At 38.1% G+C, this 14,465-nt stretch overlaps 1 protein-coding gene across 1 annotated transcript in view; it reads left to right on the top strand.

Annotated features, from left to right (window-relative positions):
- Positions 1-6,847: 6,847 nt before the first annotated feature.
- Positions 6,848-14,465, top strand: part of Sulf1 (Extracellular sulfatase Sulf1) — a 99,665-nt gene continuing 92,047 nt past the window's right edge. Inside the window, exon 1 of the mRNA XM_089733152.1 lies at positions 6,848-7,159. The gene's annotated coding sequence lies outside the window, so the exon portion shown is untranslated. The remainder of the gene's footprint in view (positions 7,160-14,465) is intronic.

Raw genomic sequence — 14,465 nt, 5'->3', positions numbered from 1 at the left:
ACGCGGCCCGCACACACAGACTAGGGATTGGTGTCTACCCTATACCCAATCCCTACAGTCCCGCTTTTGTAGGTTAGCCGTCGGAGCTCCGTGGTTCGTGAGGAACCTACACGACAACCTGGGCCTCGAATCAATCCGGAAATACATGAAGTCAGCGTCGGAACGGTACTTCGATAAGACAATGCGTCATGATAATCGCCGTATTGTTGCCGCCGCTGATTACTCCCCGAATCCTGATCACGCAGGAGCCAGTCACCGTCGACGCCCTAGACACGTCCTTACGGACCTATCAGATCCAGTAACCTTTGCATTAGACGCCTTCAGCTCTAACACTAGGAGCAGACTTAGGAACCCCGGTAACCGTACTCGTCGAACTCTACAAAGAGGTCGACCTGCAACCTAACCCATGCATCAGCTCGCTGAGTTTCTCGCCGGATCTTCTCAGTGGGTCGCGATTCCGATCCGGTAGTAGATTCGTTCGCGAAGCAGTTGCTCTTGAGTTGTTAGGCTTCCTTCCTTCCTACCGAGCAATATCACCCACTCGGTGGAAGATCTTCCCTTCATCATTTAAGCCTTCTACAGATGATATATACTATATGACGGCTGTGCGAAATGGCGCAAAATTTACAAATAAAGTATTGGTAGTTATTGTTCAACTGGACTCAACTATTAAAGTAGAGTACAAGTAGTACCTATAAATCGAAACAATAAGCCGAATTAATATGTCCAATGATAAAGTTCAATACCTCTGGAGTGCCGATTGCTAAATCTATCATCTCACCGATATTGAGAAGAACGCTTGTATCTTCAGCTGAGGACAAGAACATTTTAAAATTGATTTTTGTACATTGTTGATAATGTATAAATTATCAATTTTTTATATTTTCTCAAGTTATTAAGATTGGACAAATTATTAAATAATTATTCGTGACTACGATAACGGCCTATATACACGGAATGCAGCGTATTATGAAGAAATGAAATAACTTCGAACAAACACGAGATTGGTCCATAGTGGTTTAATCTAGTTCTCAATATTATTTTACCTGTCATTTTGTTTGATAAATTCGTATTTAAAATTGATATCAGAAAATTGTATTAAATTAAAAAACAAACTTCAAAATTATTTTTTGTATTCAACAAATTCGAAAATCTTAGTAAACATTATCTGTTTTGACACTAGATTTATAAACATTGACGTTGAAGTGTGATGTTTGTCAGTAATTAATCAATAGACTTAATAGTGAAACAAGTATTTACTTGTGTATCTATGACGAGGTGTACAGCGCGGCGGCGTAGGTACATATGACGTCACCTACGCAGTCTTAGAGCAGGCAAATATTAATTCAGGTGATGCCCGAGTTTTGCGAGTCATCGATCTCGCAGACGGAGGCGGCGGAACGGGAGAGGGAGAGCTCTTCTTTCCTTTCGGCGCCGTGTCGCCGCCGCCAAGCCAAGGGACGGAGAAGGGCGTTCGTCCAGCTCTGGCCCCCGGGTGGAGGCAGCCTCCTCCCGGCGATGGTCATGGGGTGACTTGAGGGGGTTGAGGCTGTGCCGCACGCTACCGTCACTCTAGCGCGCTGACACCAGGGGGCCGGCCGCGTCGCCAGCAGGAGTCTGCTATGCGGTCCGCAATGCCGTCTTCGTTATCGTCACCGAACATACTGTGGAAGAGCAACCTGGTCGGTGGTGTATGGTGTATCGCGTTTTGACCCGGCAGGCTGGTTCTTACCCAGCGGGGTATCCCGGAACATCAGCGGCATCGCCCGGGCGGCCTGGTAGGGCCGCCGTACCGCGGAGACCGGCGTCGTTGGCCGTCAACTATCGCCTCGACGACACGTCGGTCTGGCGTCCTGAGGGTGGCGCCGCGAGTCTGGTTGTAGTGTTGACCGCAGGAACTCCCTACTCTGACCGGGTTTTGACCCCGGATGAAGATCGGACGTCGGGTGAAAGAGTGCAGGAGAGTCGTTTAGTGCGATAGGGCCTTAAAACATCCTTGGGCCGGCGGTCTGCTCCCAACATCTGCAGATTATCAAGTCCTACATACCCCGCGCTCCTCCTAGGCGCGGGGACCTCGTTAGAGGTTCGACCCCCGGCCCGAATAAGAATAAAAAAGGCAAATATTAATTACTAGTGTCTTATGACTACGTTTCAAGTTGACTATCATTAATATGGCTGGGATTTTTCGCCTAGCCGTCCTTGCGAATCTGGAAAGGCTTCTTCTGGACCATTAGAAATCTCTTCATCGAAAATAAATAATTAAGATCCAACAACAACGTATGAGAAACACTCGAACAAAATATTAATTGAAGATAAGAAAATGCAAATCAGGTAGGTCGTGAACTCGTTCCATCTGGTCCAATAAAATAATTATCATATTAGCAGTCACATTGGTGTATATAGATCTCCACACCACTTTAAGTACACAGTTAATATGCAATCGATTATAACTAGCGAGGTAATTGTTGATAATAGGCTATAAAGCGCTGTGTTTGATAGCTCGTGGGCTTTAAGGTAACCTTTCCAAAGTCGAATTAAAAATGTGCTACTAAGATGAAGTCGTCCTAGCCTTAAGCTTAAGACTTTTATTAAGTGATATGATTATGCTGATAGACAAATTCTGAAGATAGGTACTATTTATTCAATGGAATTACATATTTAACACGCATTTGCATTCTTTAAAGGTATATAAAGCATAGCATTTATCCCGCATTATGTGGGATCGGCGCAGCATGATGTCTTATTATACTGCCTAGGGATTTGCTGGCCGCCTGCAACACGTCAACCCTGCAAAGTAAATTGTCCCTTCATAACAAGGTGACACTACAAAATTTGCATACGTTCTGTCATGACCTATGCAAGTGTAGTGTTCGCTCACGCGGCCCGTACACACATTGACTCTCTCCAGGTCATGTAATCCCGTTTCAGCAGGATAGCCGTCGCAGCACCGTGGTATGTAGACTTTCACAACGTCTTAAATTTAGTGTCGATACGTAAGTATTTTATGGAAGCGTCAGAACGCTACTTAGACAAAGCGACGCGACACGAAAACCTTCTTATCGTAGCCGCCGCTAACTACTTACTCGACCGCAACGGGTCAACGCAAAGCGGCCGTCGAACGAAACTTGTATTGTCGGATCTCCCGGATTCACTCTTGGTGCTTTTAAGACCCTCAAGCACACAGCCCACTGAGTGTCTCGCTGGATCTTTTTAGTGGGTCGCGATTCCGATTTGGTAGTAGATTCTGCGAAGCTTTGTTCTTGCTAGGGCAAATTATCTCAGGTTGAGCTCGTGAGCTCACTTAGTTGTCCCGGCGTAGTTGGAATAGCCTTTTTGACTACCAGCGAATAAGCAGGGGAAATATTCCAGTATTGCATAGTGCCATAGGGAGGCACTTTTCTGTTTCTTCTTTTGGTGTTTCTTCTACATTTTGCGTTTTTAGTTTTATAATTTACATTTAATTATTATAAACATTAGCATTAAAATTTAGATTATCAAATATCAAGAAAATAAAAATATCCCAATTTATTTGTTTTTCTGTATTTTTATATTGAAAGATAATTAAAAATGAAGGAGTAGCATCATGTCTGCTTCTTCTTTTTCCTGGCATTTTCCCTGTCTAGTGCCACGGTCCGATTTCCTACTTAATCTCCCTCCACTTGGCCCGGTCTTCGGCATCCTTCTGGGTGAGGTTATTCTCCTCCATATCCGTCTTTACAACATCCAACCAGCGTTTCTTGGGCCTACCCAAGGAATAGCATCTGGAATAAATTGTAATCCTGGACAACTTATACGTATGAGTATTTACTAGTTGCAGGGCGTGTCGTATTCCCGAACCGGTAGGTACAATATCTTACCTATTTTTTCCGCAAAGCACCGTTTGAACAGCTGTTTTACAAAGCACAATTAAGACTTCGGCTTTATGATGTGGTGGCATTGGATATCCAACCTTATGCCTCTAATCTTTAAGGTTTTTTAAAGCCATTTGAAATTGTATTTTGTATTTAGGTAAGCAAGTGATTATATCAAGCGGCATAAACATTTTTATTTGGCGGCAGTTAACAAACCTCACGGGTATGGATCGTGTCACGTCCTTACAACGCAGAAGGATATCGTAACTGATTTCCAATGAACAATAATATCACATCATCATAGCAGGGCTGTCAATATTATTATTTTTTTGGTTACGTTTGACGAATGTATCGTTTCTATAATTTTATTCAATGCTTTGCTTGCTTTGTTTTGTTTATTTTAAGAAAGTAATAAAATAGTATGGATTCAAAAATAAAAGTGAAGTAAGCTGGAAAAATACTGATTACTTAATTCCTCAAATGTTTTCCAATATGAAAGGTATAATTCAAATAAATAAAAAATACTAACGACCTAGTTTGCATCATGATCATTATCGGATTTTTTCTCCAGACATTTAACAAGGTGGGTATTAAATCAAATTAAATAATTATTGTAACACAAAAGGCGTTATTAATAAGGATCTTTTAGTAAACAGTGCGGTAACAGCTACTATCGTTATTAATAATAAAAACTTAACTAAAATTAAAGTCAAAATATCTATTTGTCAAAATGTCTATTTGTGTTAGTCAACATAGTATCTATTTGTTTTCTTTTGCAATAGAAGCGAAATTTGACTGGCACGGTAATATTGAATCAATTCCGAATTCAACTCGGTATAGTTGGTAGCCCTGCTCGTTCGAAAAATAACTGCGGTCATTATTCAAGGAAAAACTCGTCCTTTTGTCCGTCGCTCAAGACCGAGTTCCCGTTAAGGTGCTGCATTGAATTTATCGTCCAAGTCCACGAAGAAATGTAGTCTAGAACTCGTTTAATAGGATTCAAAAGTATCCTGTAAGCTTTTTTAAGCTCCGGAGCGCTGAATTCTGATCGCAGTCTATTTCTTATTCATTTTATTTAATCGGATATTTTAATTAACTAACCAATGCCAACTTCACTAAAAATGCGTTCTTGTAATTAGCATATGATCTTCAATTGGATCAATGAATTTTGTAATGTAACGGAAGAAACAAGACGACTAAATCAGCTGAAAAAACATGGAGATGATGATAATTCTTACTCCTCCTCCTTGCATCGACAATGCTGAGCGTCGTGGCCTCAAAGAGGCTTTCTTGGGAAAATACACATGGTGGGCCCCTCGTCCTTTCACGGCAGTGCTTTTGGAAGAGATTTAGTTCTTCAAGGCCGCTGTAGCCTTACTTGGGTCCGGCTAATTTACCGTCGCCAGACATTCGGCGTTGTTATTCGGCTGTTTTATGGTGGAAAGGTCGAACTCCAAGTCAACCCTCCTCTTTTCTCATCCGGGCTTGGGGCCGGCATTGGCAGAGTTGATGATAATTAATTAAGCTTAATTGTCACATTATTAGCCATGCACTTACTTCTTTAGTGAATAGTCATGTTGTATATACATAAATCAAATTAATCCTGTTTGTAATGTGACGCTAAAGATTCATTTACTAAATTAAAACGTTAAGTGTACAATATGGAAGGATCTATCGTGCGAAGTACAAGTACAAAATCTATATATTAATACGTGAAGCAAAAACTTTGTATCCCTTTTTACGAAAATTGCGCGGACGGAGGAGTATGAAATTTCCCACACTTATAGAGAATATAGAGAAGAAGTGCACAATGCTAATATTTTTTTTAAATAATGCATAAAAGATACATTAAATCAATAAAGAAAACATTACACACACTACATACCATGTATTTGACGCACACACGCATGCATACTATTTACTGTCAAACTTTTGTTCTTGACGTCTGTGGTCAAATTGAGAATAGAATAAATATTGTTTGTCTTTATTAAAAAAAAATATAGTGTAGTTTTGGCGAAATTTGTGATTATAGAAGTATAAAATACAATCATAATAGTGTACCAACCTATTATACAATTCCAATTAATTATAGTCGAATTTCGACTACTGCGGGACCTCTAGTATAATTTAAAATTCCAACTGTACCTGTTTAAATTAGGTACATTAAAAAACAGTATATTTTTGTGCAAATTAATGGGATATTTTATATTATGATGTAAACATTGTTAAAATAAAACAAGCATCGACTTTATTTTCGTATTTGCTAAATAACGACCGACCTGAATTGCTTGATTGTTTGAATTAGACCCGAATGTTCGATGTAATTTGTGTAGTCGCAATTAATGCGAGTATTTTACACGGCGGTCGTGTGTGCGTAACTTATGTAAGTGAAATTTAGGGCTTGTTTGTAAAGGAAGTTATCTGAGTAAACAATGCACCACCGTGCAGGTTTCCCTCGAGTTTGTATCCACAAATATTGATATAGGACGTCTTACTGAAGATAAGTCGAGAAAACAACTGGTAATTGAATCGAACATTGGGAACCAAGGCACAAGTTTGTATCGGTGATTACACGTGAACCGCTAAAACACTCCTTGTTTATTTGGTTCATTATCATCGGATGCGTGTAGTTACTTCGACACGGTTAGGTATCGCCGTGGATCGCTCTTATCGGCGCAGCACTGCAATTTAAAAGATTTCCAATGGTAGATAATTCATCTAAATTACTGTTTGCGGCATGCGAACACCATTCTTGTAGCGTGTGAATGAGTTCAGAATATCTATTCGTTTATTTGGGTAAAGAACGCCGCCCTAACTATGATCGTGCGCGGTGAGGTAGTCGCATACCTGGCTGAATGTTTATAAAATACGACTCGATTCACGTTTCGGCGAAATGTTAGGCTTCTCTTATTTTTTATCAGCAGGTGACCGACTGCGCGAGCGGGACGGGTATCTCCTCTGGCGCGGCTCGAAAGCTTTCGAGGATCATGAGTTCTATTCGAGAATCGAGATAGTCTCGCGTTGGCTCGGTTTGGGGCCGTACGCTTCGCGCGTCGCTCTGTCCCCTCACAAGTTAAAACGTCAAAAACTTTACGTAAACACTCGTGTATTTAAATGCCTGTAGTTGCAGGATAAAGACTAGATAAATATCAGTAAGTTTTTAGCGCGTCGTTAAAGGTCTTACTAACTGTTTTCTGTTTTTTTTTTAAAGTATTTTCTCGATAGAATAAGATCGTGTATGTAGTTTCGTGGATAATATCGGGATCGAGTGCATTCGTGAGACAGGTCCTGCTACATCATTACGATCGGTGAGTTTTGTGAAAGATTGTCGTGTGTGATGCGTGATTTGTAATTAAATAATTTTAATATCGCCGTTAGTAAATCGGCAAAGACGGAAATATTATTTACAATTTCCCTATGCCTAATTTTGTTTTACTTGTGCGTATTATGGTGAAATGAGATTATGTTTGTAACGTAGTTGCAACAGTCTTTGCCCACTGGTTAAAATTCGAGAATTAATCCGTGACATCTCAAGATTTCGATTCATTTAATATGTAATTAATATAAATTTTGTTTTGTTTTTGACACTCTTGTAAATGTGGAGAAAGAACTGTTTCCTGAATTATATTTTAATTAAGACGAATTCTCTCGAAACATTAATAAACAAAATAATCATTAAACAAACACACAGAAGCAAAATGTATCGAACTGTTTTGGTCTTTCGCTGTTTTAATGTACCTATTTATATTAATATGATCGTAAGTTAATAAAAGTATCTCTTAATAATTTTATAACTATGAAGAAAGCACAATCCAAATTGAGTACATGAATATTAACAGATGTAGCAAAAGTCCAATATTATAATACATTTTTTTCATTACATATATAACAAATATTAACAAAATATATCACTGAAGAAATGGACACTTTTAGAAATGAAGGTAGGTCATAACTGGTTGACATAGCTTATGGAGGTCGGTAGAGCTAGAGGATTTGTGATGTTGTGGCAGTCCAAAGGATAATACGCTCGGTGTACTCACATACAGATTTTTTTTCCTACATAATCTGATAGCCTTGAGAGGCTATTTCAGCGTAACTAGTAGGTGAGCTCACGGGGCTCAAACCTGACGGCGTTGCTAACACGAAACCTAGCAAGAGCCGTGGTTCGCAGAATCTACCAGCGGATCGGAAACGCGACCCACTGAGAAGATCCGGCGAGAAACTCAGTGGGCTGTGTCTGTGGGTTAATTTACTCGTCGAGCCCTTCGTCGCAAGCGACGGGTTCGACGAGAACGATGACCGGTGCTTGAGGTACCTAAAAGCACCGTTAATGGATCGGGAGGATCCGAAATGACGTGTTTTGGTCCATTCTGTCCGCAGGATCGGGAATGCACATCAATGATACGGCAACAACGGTGTTGTAATCCCTCAGGCAGCTACCAATTTTCCTAAGGAAATCAAATATGTGTACAAGCATGTGTTCACGAATGACTTCCACGATGAATTAATAAAATGAGAAACTAATAACGTGGAATTAAAAATAAATTTTATAAATTTGAGTTATTACTGCTATTGCCTTTATCCCACGTTATGTGGAATGGGCGCGGCATATTCACTAATCAAAGATGATTAGGGATTGGGCATTACTTTTACGGCTGGGCGTCTGCCTGACGTCAATCCTGCCTGAGGTTACCGTTGGCATAATGTTAGCCAGAAGAAGTGCCTTAGCCGCATTTTACGATACTCCCGGGATGTTATGGGTCGATCCAATTCTAAGTCGGGTACCGCATCACAGATTAATAAATAGATAAGTCCGTACTTAGTACTGTCCTGTATATTTTTACAAAGAATCAGACATTCAGCCCAATTTGACCGTATACCTTATGTTTAGTTGAATAGCGGCTAACAACACCCATGTCTGTCAGCTACTGTAACCACTTAGCACGAGATGGGCGCATGCACGTCCAGCCTAGTGAAATAAAAAATAAATAATAGTATAATAATATACATTTTTTTATTGCTTAGATGGGTCATAGTTCACCCGGTGTTAATTGGTTACTGGAGCCCGTAGACATCTACAACGTATATGCGCCACCCACCTTGAGATATAAGTTCTAAGATCTTACTTTAGTTACAACGGCTGCCCCACCCAACACAAACGCATGACTGCTTCACGGTAGAAATAGGCAGGGCGGTGGTATCTGCACGCGCGGGCTCACAAGTGGTCCTACCACCAGTAAAATATACAGTATACATATAGTAAATAAATAAATAAAGTAATACTTATTTTCAAATATTACGTTTTTTTGATTGTTTTAAATAACTTGATAGTATTGATTGGTCGAGACATAAGACATAAATCAGATTTTATTTAGCATTTACTAATTTGTGGTTCTTACAATTTGCCTAGTGACCTAGAGAATATATTATATTAATTAATTAATATAAGACAAAATTGATTTAGTTGTACTGGTGCTAAGATTTATTTTATCAAAAATGGTCCTCCTCCTCCTCCTCTTCTCGCTTTCTTGCGTCGCTTTCCTCATGACGCGATCTCGCCGCTTCATCATTCTATCACGTACGATTTCCCTCCATCGGCTGCGAATCTTGGTTTCGTGAAGGGTATCGTGGAACTTGATGTTCAAAGAAGATCGAATTTGATCCAACCATCTCGTGGGATGCGTCCTCTGGGATGGTTGCCTCTTGACTATAACCACCAGCAGTTCGGGATTGTGACTCTCTTTTCAAGAAATGTGTTCAAAGAACTCCGGTACTCTGGGAAGGCATATGATGGAAGGCGAAGTTTTAATGTTTGGTTTTCTTTAAAAAAGGTACACAATATATTTTCAGTTACGTAATTATTTGTTAGAAAACACATCTTTATCTCGTATATTCGACGATAATGAATTTCGTAAATAAATGTTTAGTTACGTTTTCACACAATTAGGGGCTAGATCTTGGCTAGATACATTAATTAACTACTATTCGGGAAAGCTTTCACGAATGCATTTTTCATAGTCTGTTTAGAACTAAATTCAATTATGAAATTAAATTAGTAGCGTTGCAGTTTAGTGTATGTAGTACATTTAAATAAATCCTTTTTATCCGACTACTTCAGACCGAGCTTCATTTAGCCGTCGGTATTTATTTTCATTTGTATTTTTGGGTTTATACCTCTTTATATACCTAGTATTTATTTAATAGTATTAATTTATTTAATACTAGGTATTAAATACGAGTATATAAAATAAAAAGCATCATCATTTATTTTTTGTAGGTTGATAACCTAGACAATACATAGTCCTTTCTAAAATGTAGCAAATGCAACCTATTCTCTACTAATATAATCGTTATTAAGCTTTGATAGTATCTTTTCGATTTTTTCCTGTGAGATATTGTTTAGCTTGTTACATATTTGATCCGAAACATGTACGCATACTTGTCATATTTTACCAGCGGCATCCCCATGTCGAATGACCTGTTGGACTACGGCCGCGCCCGACAAAGACCACACGATGTCCCGATTGAATGACAATAGGCCTTGATACGGTCCACTGACGCGCTCGGCTTTGACCCTAGAAATATCAATGTTACCAGTTTTAGAAGTTAAGTGCATTATTTTAAAGTTGAAACGATAGTTTGACGAAAAATTCATGTGACAGAATTCGAAGGCAAATGAAGAATAGTGATATTTTTTACTTATTTTAAAAATAGGTAAGAAACGTATGTGAGTATATGCGCCATTTAATACGTGAAATATATTGAGATAGCTACTAAAATACGATAACAATATTTAAATTTATTATTTTATTTTCAAACGATGACAATCCGCCATCACAAGCATAACGACCTATGATCCTGATTGTATCACTGTATAAATTTATGTTCCATCCGAACCAATTTTCGTGCACACTTTTAAATCGTGTGTCATGGTTGAAGGTCATTTTTTTAGTTCTTAATGCGTACCACGTAAGTTTATAATTACGCTGATGCACTATATGGTTGTCAAATATTTGTAAAATGAATTCCGACAGTTGTTGTTCTGGTTCACGGTGTTATTATTGTGAATGTAATTACAAAATGTAATGATATCAATATGAATTTCTGTAAAGGGTACCTACATAAGCGATGTTGTATTTGACACAGAGTCAAATGTGAGGAATTGTGTGAAATGAATCTTTATGAATGTTTTTTTTTCTTAGCACTGCTCGCCCTCGGAGTAGACTTCAACCTTAAACCCCGGCGCTATTGCTGATCCGATTGATAAGACTTTGTTAATATTTTCCTTCTATACGCAATACGGCTATGTAGTGTATTTTTTCTCATACCTACACCGAAAATTCGGTTTTCGTCCCGCTGTACAGGGAAGAAAGTGTAGGTAACTTTTTCTCCCTGGGTACAAGTGCGCATGCGCGTTAGGGTCTACGTCTGCTCTCACGCACCTAAAATTCTCCGCCATTGTTGTGCTCGGGTAATTTGAAATATTGTGTTTAGTGTAAAAGTGAAATAAACAAAATGCAATAAAATTTAATGCAATAAAATTACTTTAATAGTGAAGTATTAAACAAAGATGAGTTCATCAGACAGTTCTTATTCAATTAGTAGTAGTTTATTTAAAAATTAGACATTAGTCAAGTAGTTATAAAGTTTTAATTATGTTAACGACTAGAAAATTATATTTCAATCACATTTTAAATTTTAATTGGTTCTGAGTTATAGATCTCTATTGAAGAAAAATTACAATCTAAACTAGGGTACAGACCTAAAGGAAAACGCAGAACTACACGTAATCTTTTGGGAAATAAATCTTATGTTTCCGTTGTCGAGATCTGTGCCTGGGTTAGAAGTTTTGGTACCAAAATACCATTTTTTAAGAAATTTTAACGAAATTCATTACTTTGTTCGAAAAACTAATTTTAACAGTTCGTTTTTCGAATGGACCAGAATATTTTCATTATCTTCACTAACAGTAGTTGGGTAATATCTGGGTTGAGACCTATATTTGAATCAAATTAGTCATTTGGCGTTTTCGACTACTCATGTTATCTATTCTGTATAACGCTGATTAGTGCCTACTGTTTAGGTGCTACCCTAACGAAATGTTTTGATACGAAATATTGCAAAAAACGCGGCTATAAGAAGATAAGAAAAAATAAAAAAATCGTAATGTTTTTCATTCAAATAATTATCTTTATGATCATTTTGGAATATATATGGTTTGACCAATGAAAATAGTTTTTTTTACGAAACCTTGACTCGAATATGAAATTGTTATTTTAAAAGTTTTATTCATACCAAATAACTGTTATCATTAAAACTGTTTATTTAACTAACTATTAAACAGAAAAGGTTTATCTTTCCGTTTATTATTTTGTTTACTATTTCCGTTGTTTCGAACAATTAACAGTTTAAGACGGAAATAATAAACGGGAAATTAAATCGAAACAGTATTTCTAATGTCTACGACACGCGGAAACCGACGAATATACTGTAATGATGAATTTTGTTGACATTAATGTGATTATTTAGGTTGCACTTTTGCGCATTTTTATTTGAACTTTTGTTAAAAATGTTTGGATTTTAATAAAAGAACATTCTCAAATAGAATAAATTGGCAGTTTCATTCAAGAATGGACTGCGACAATAGAAAGAGCGAGTCACTGTTATTGCGATGCCTTGCCATAGGGTAATGTGTCAACTGGGCATTGCTGAAGTCCATGGGCTACGGTAACCACTCACCATCAGGGGGCAGTACGGGTGTAAATCCAGTCAAATCCAAGCCAGGCAAAATATTAGTTTTTCCAATTGGGTTAAGCAGGACAACGTTCAAAATAGTACTTAAAGTGGTTTGTTAATGTTAGTGTCGCTCGCTGGAACCTTTCTAATCTGTTTGGGTTCTGACCTCGGATGGAGATGACGGAGCACGGAGATAATGTTGGTATTACACCAAAATCCTTTCCTGAAGCACCAACAGCATCTGTAAAAAGGTCTAACTCCTCGCTGAGTGTTTCCGGACGGATGTTTTCAAATGGCGATTCCAATTCGATGACGCTGCGTGATATAATAGGCCTCATCCAGTTCTTGGAACACTCCTTCCTTCCCGGCTTAGTCTGGTTCGCCCACCCACTCTGGTGAAGCTGTGAAGAACACTGAGCCAACAGTAATCCTTTAAAAACACCAAACAAAATTATTTGATACTAGCGACCCGCCCTCGCTTCGCTTCGGAAACATTAAAACAGACATGAAACAAAAAAAAAAAAAAATGAAAAAAAAAGTAGTATATGTTCATCAGGGACAATGTCGGCTTCTAATGGAAAAAGAATTTTTCAAATCGGTCCAGTAGTTTCGGAGCCTATTCGAAACAAACAAACAAACAAATCTTTCCTCTTTATAATATTAGTATATATCTATTACTATACAAAAATCGGAAACTGTAAAAAAATCGATGGGAATTAAAACGCTTAAATCATGATATTTGGGTTCGCGGTATTCCCGATTAAATGTGTTGTTTTCCCTTTACTAATATTTACCTATTCCGAAGGGACCTTATCTGCTGCGCTTTCTTATCTTGTCTTTGGGTATTACAGAAGCTCTAGTGTTCATAGAGATTCAACGTTACCGTTATCTATATCGTCAGCTTCCATTTCATGGGTCTCCAAGGAGTCTAGTTGATTCGTGATTTCTAAGATAGCCGATAGCAGTTTTATAGAATACATTTGTGATTTTAGGTACCTAAATATCAGATATTTCTGAAATCGGTAGATCGAAGTTTATTTCCGATCTTCAGGTCGCAAAATAATAAAGAAACAACATACAAACTTTTGACTTATAAATATCCAAATAATAGGATTAATAAAAGCAAATAGCTGAGCGCAATCATTCTCGGGATATTAATACCAGTTAACCTTCAAGTGTTAGACGTACAGAGTAACCTTAAAAAGTTCTATCGCCAACCGTGTCGGTAGGGCGGCAACCCCTTTTATCTAACGCGAGCTCGTGGTGAATTCTCACAAAAGAAACTCGAATGTTATGAATGACTGGCGTTCTTTGTTGTCATTCAGTTTTTTTTTGTTACTTCAGTGTGAAGTTTTTCGAACAATAGAACAGTACAGACCTCGTTTATTAAGGAAGCTTGGGGCTTTTTAACACGCTGCCAACTTCGTTATGTTAATGATTCGTACTTCGATAATATTCCCTTTAAACGCTACCATAATTATTCCTTTATTCTGGGAACTTTGTTGGAGTAAGATTTATTAAGTACTTTATATTCGCAGACTTCTCCTTAATTCGTAATGAATCCCACGAGGTCGAGATGAGTTAATAATAGTTCTAAGTACGAATGATAGCTCGCCATGTCTGATTGTGGGCATTCGTTTTTGTAGTCATAGATGGATGTGACAAATATGGTATAGAAGGGGCATGGTCCACCCAATATGGTGCAGCGGCATACCTGAATAATTAATTAATTCCGAGTGGGCAAGTGCAGGGTTATCTCGCGGCTGATTTAAGGAGAATGTCGACAATTTATGTATGCTATTAATCACAGACTTTATTTGGTAATACGTTAGAAAGTTTCTTATGGAAGATGTTTAGCTCATTATTACCATATATTTA

The sequence above is a fragment of the Bombyx mandarina genome, chromosome 15, assembly GCF_030267445.1.
Source record: "Bombyx mandarina strain Sakado chromosome 15, ASM3026744v2".
Lineage (NCBI taxonomy): Eukaryota > Metazoa > Arthropoda > Insecta > Lepidoptera > Bombycidae > Bombyx > Bombyx mandarina.
The sequence above is the reverse complement of the archived record's forward strand: the minus strand, read 5'-3'. Positions and strand labels throughout refer to the sequence as shown.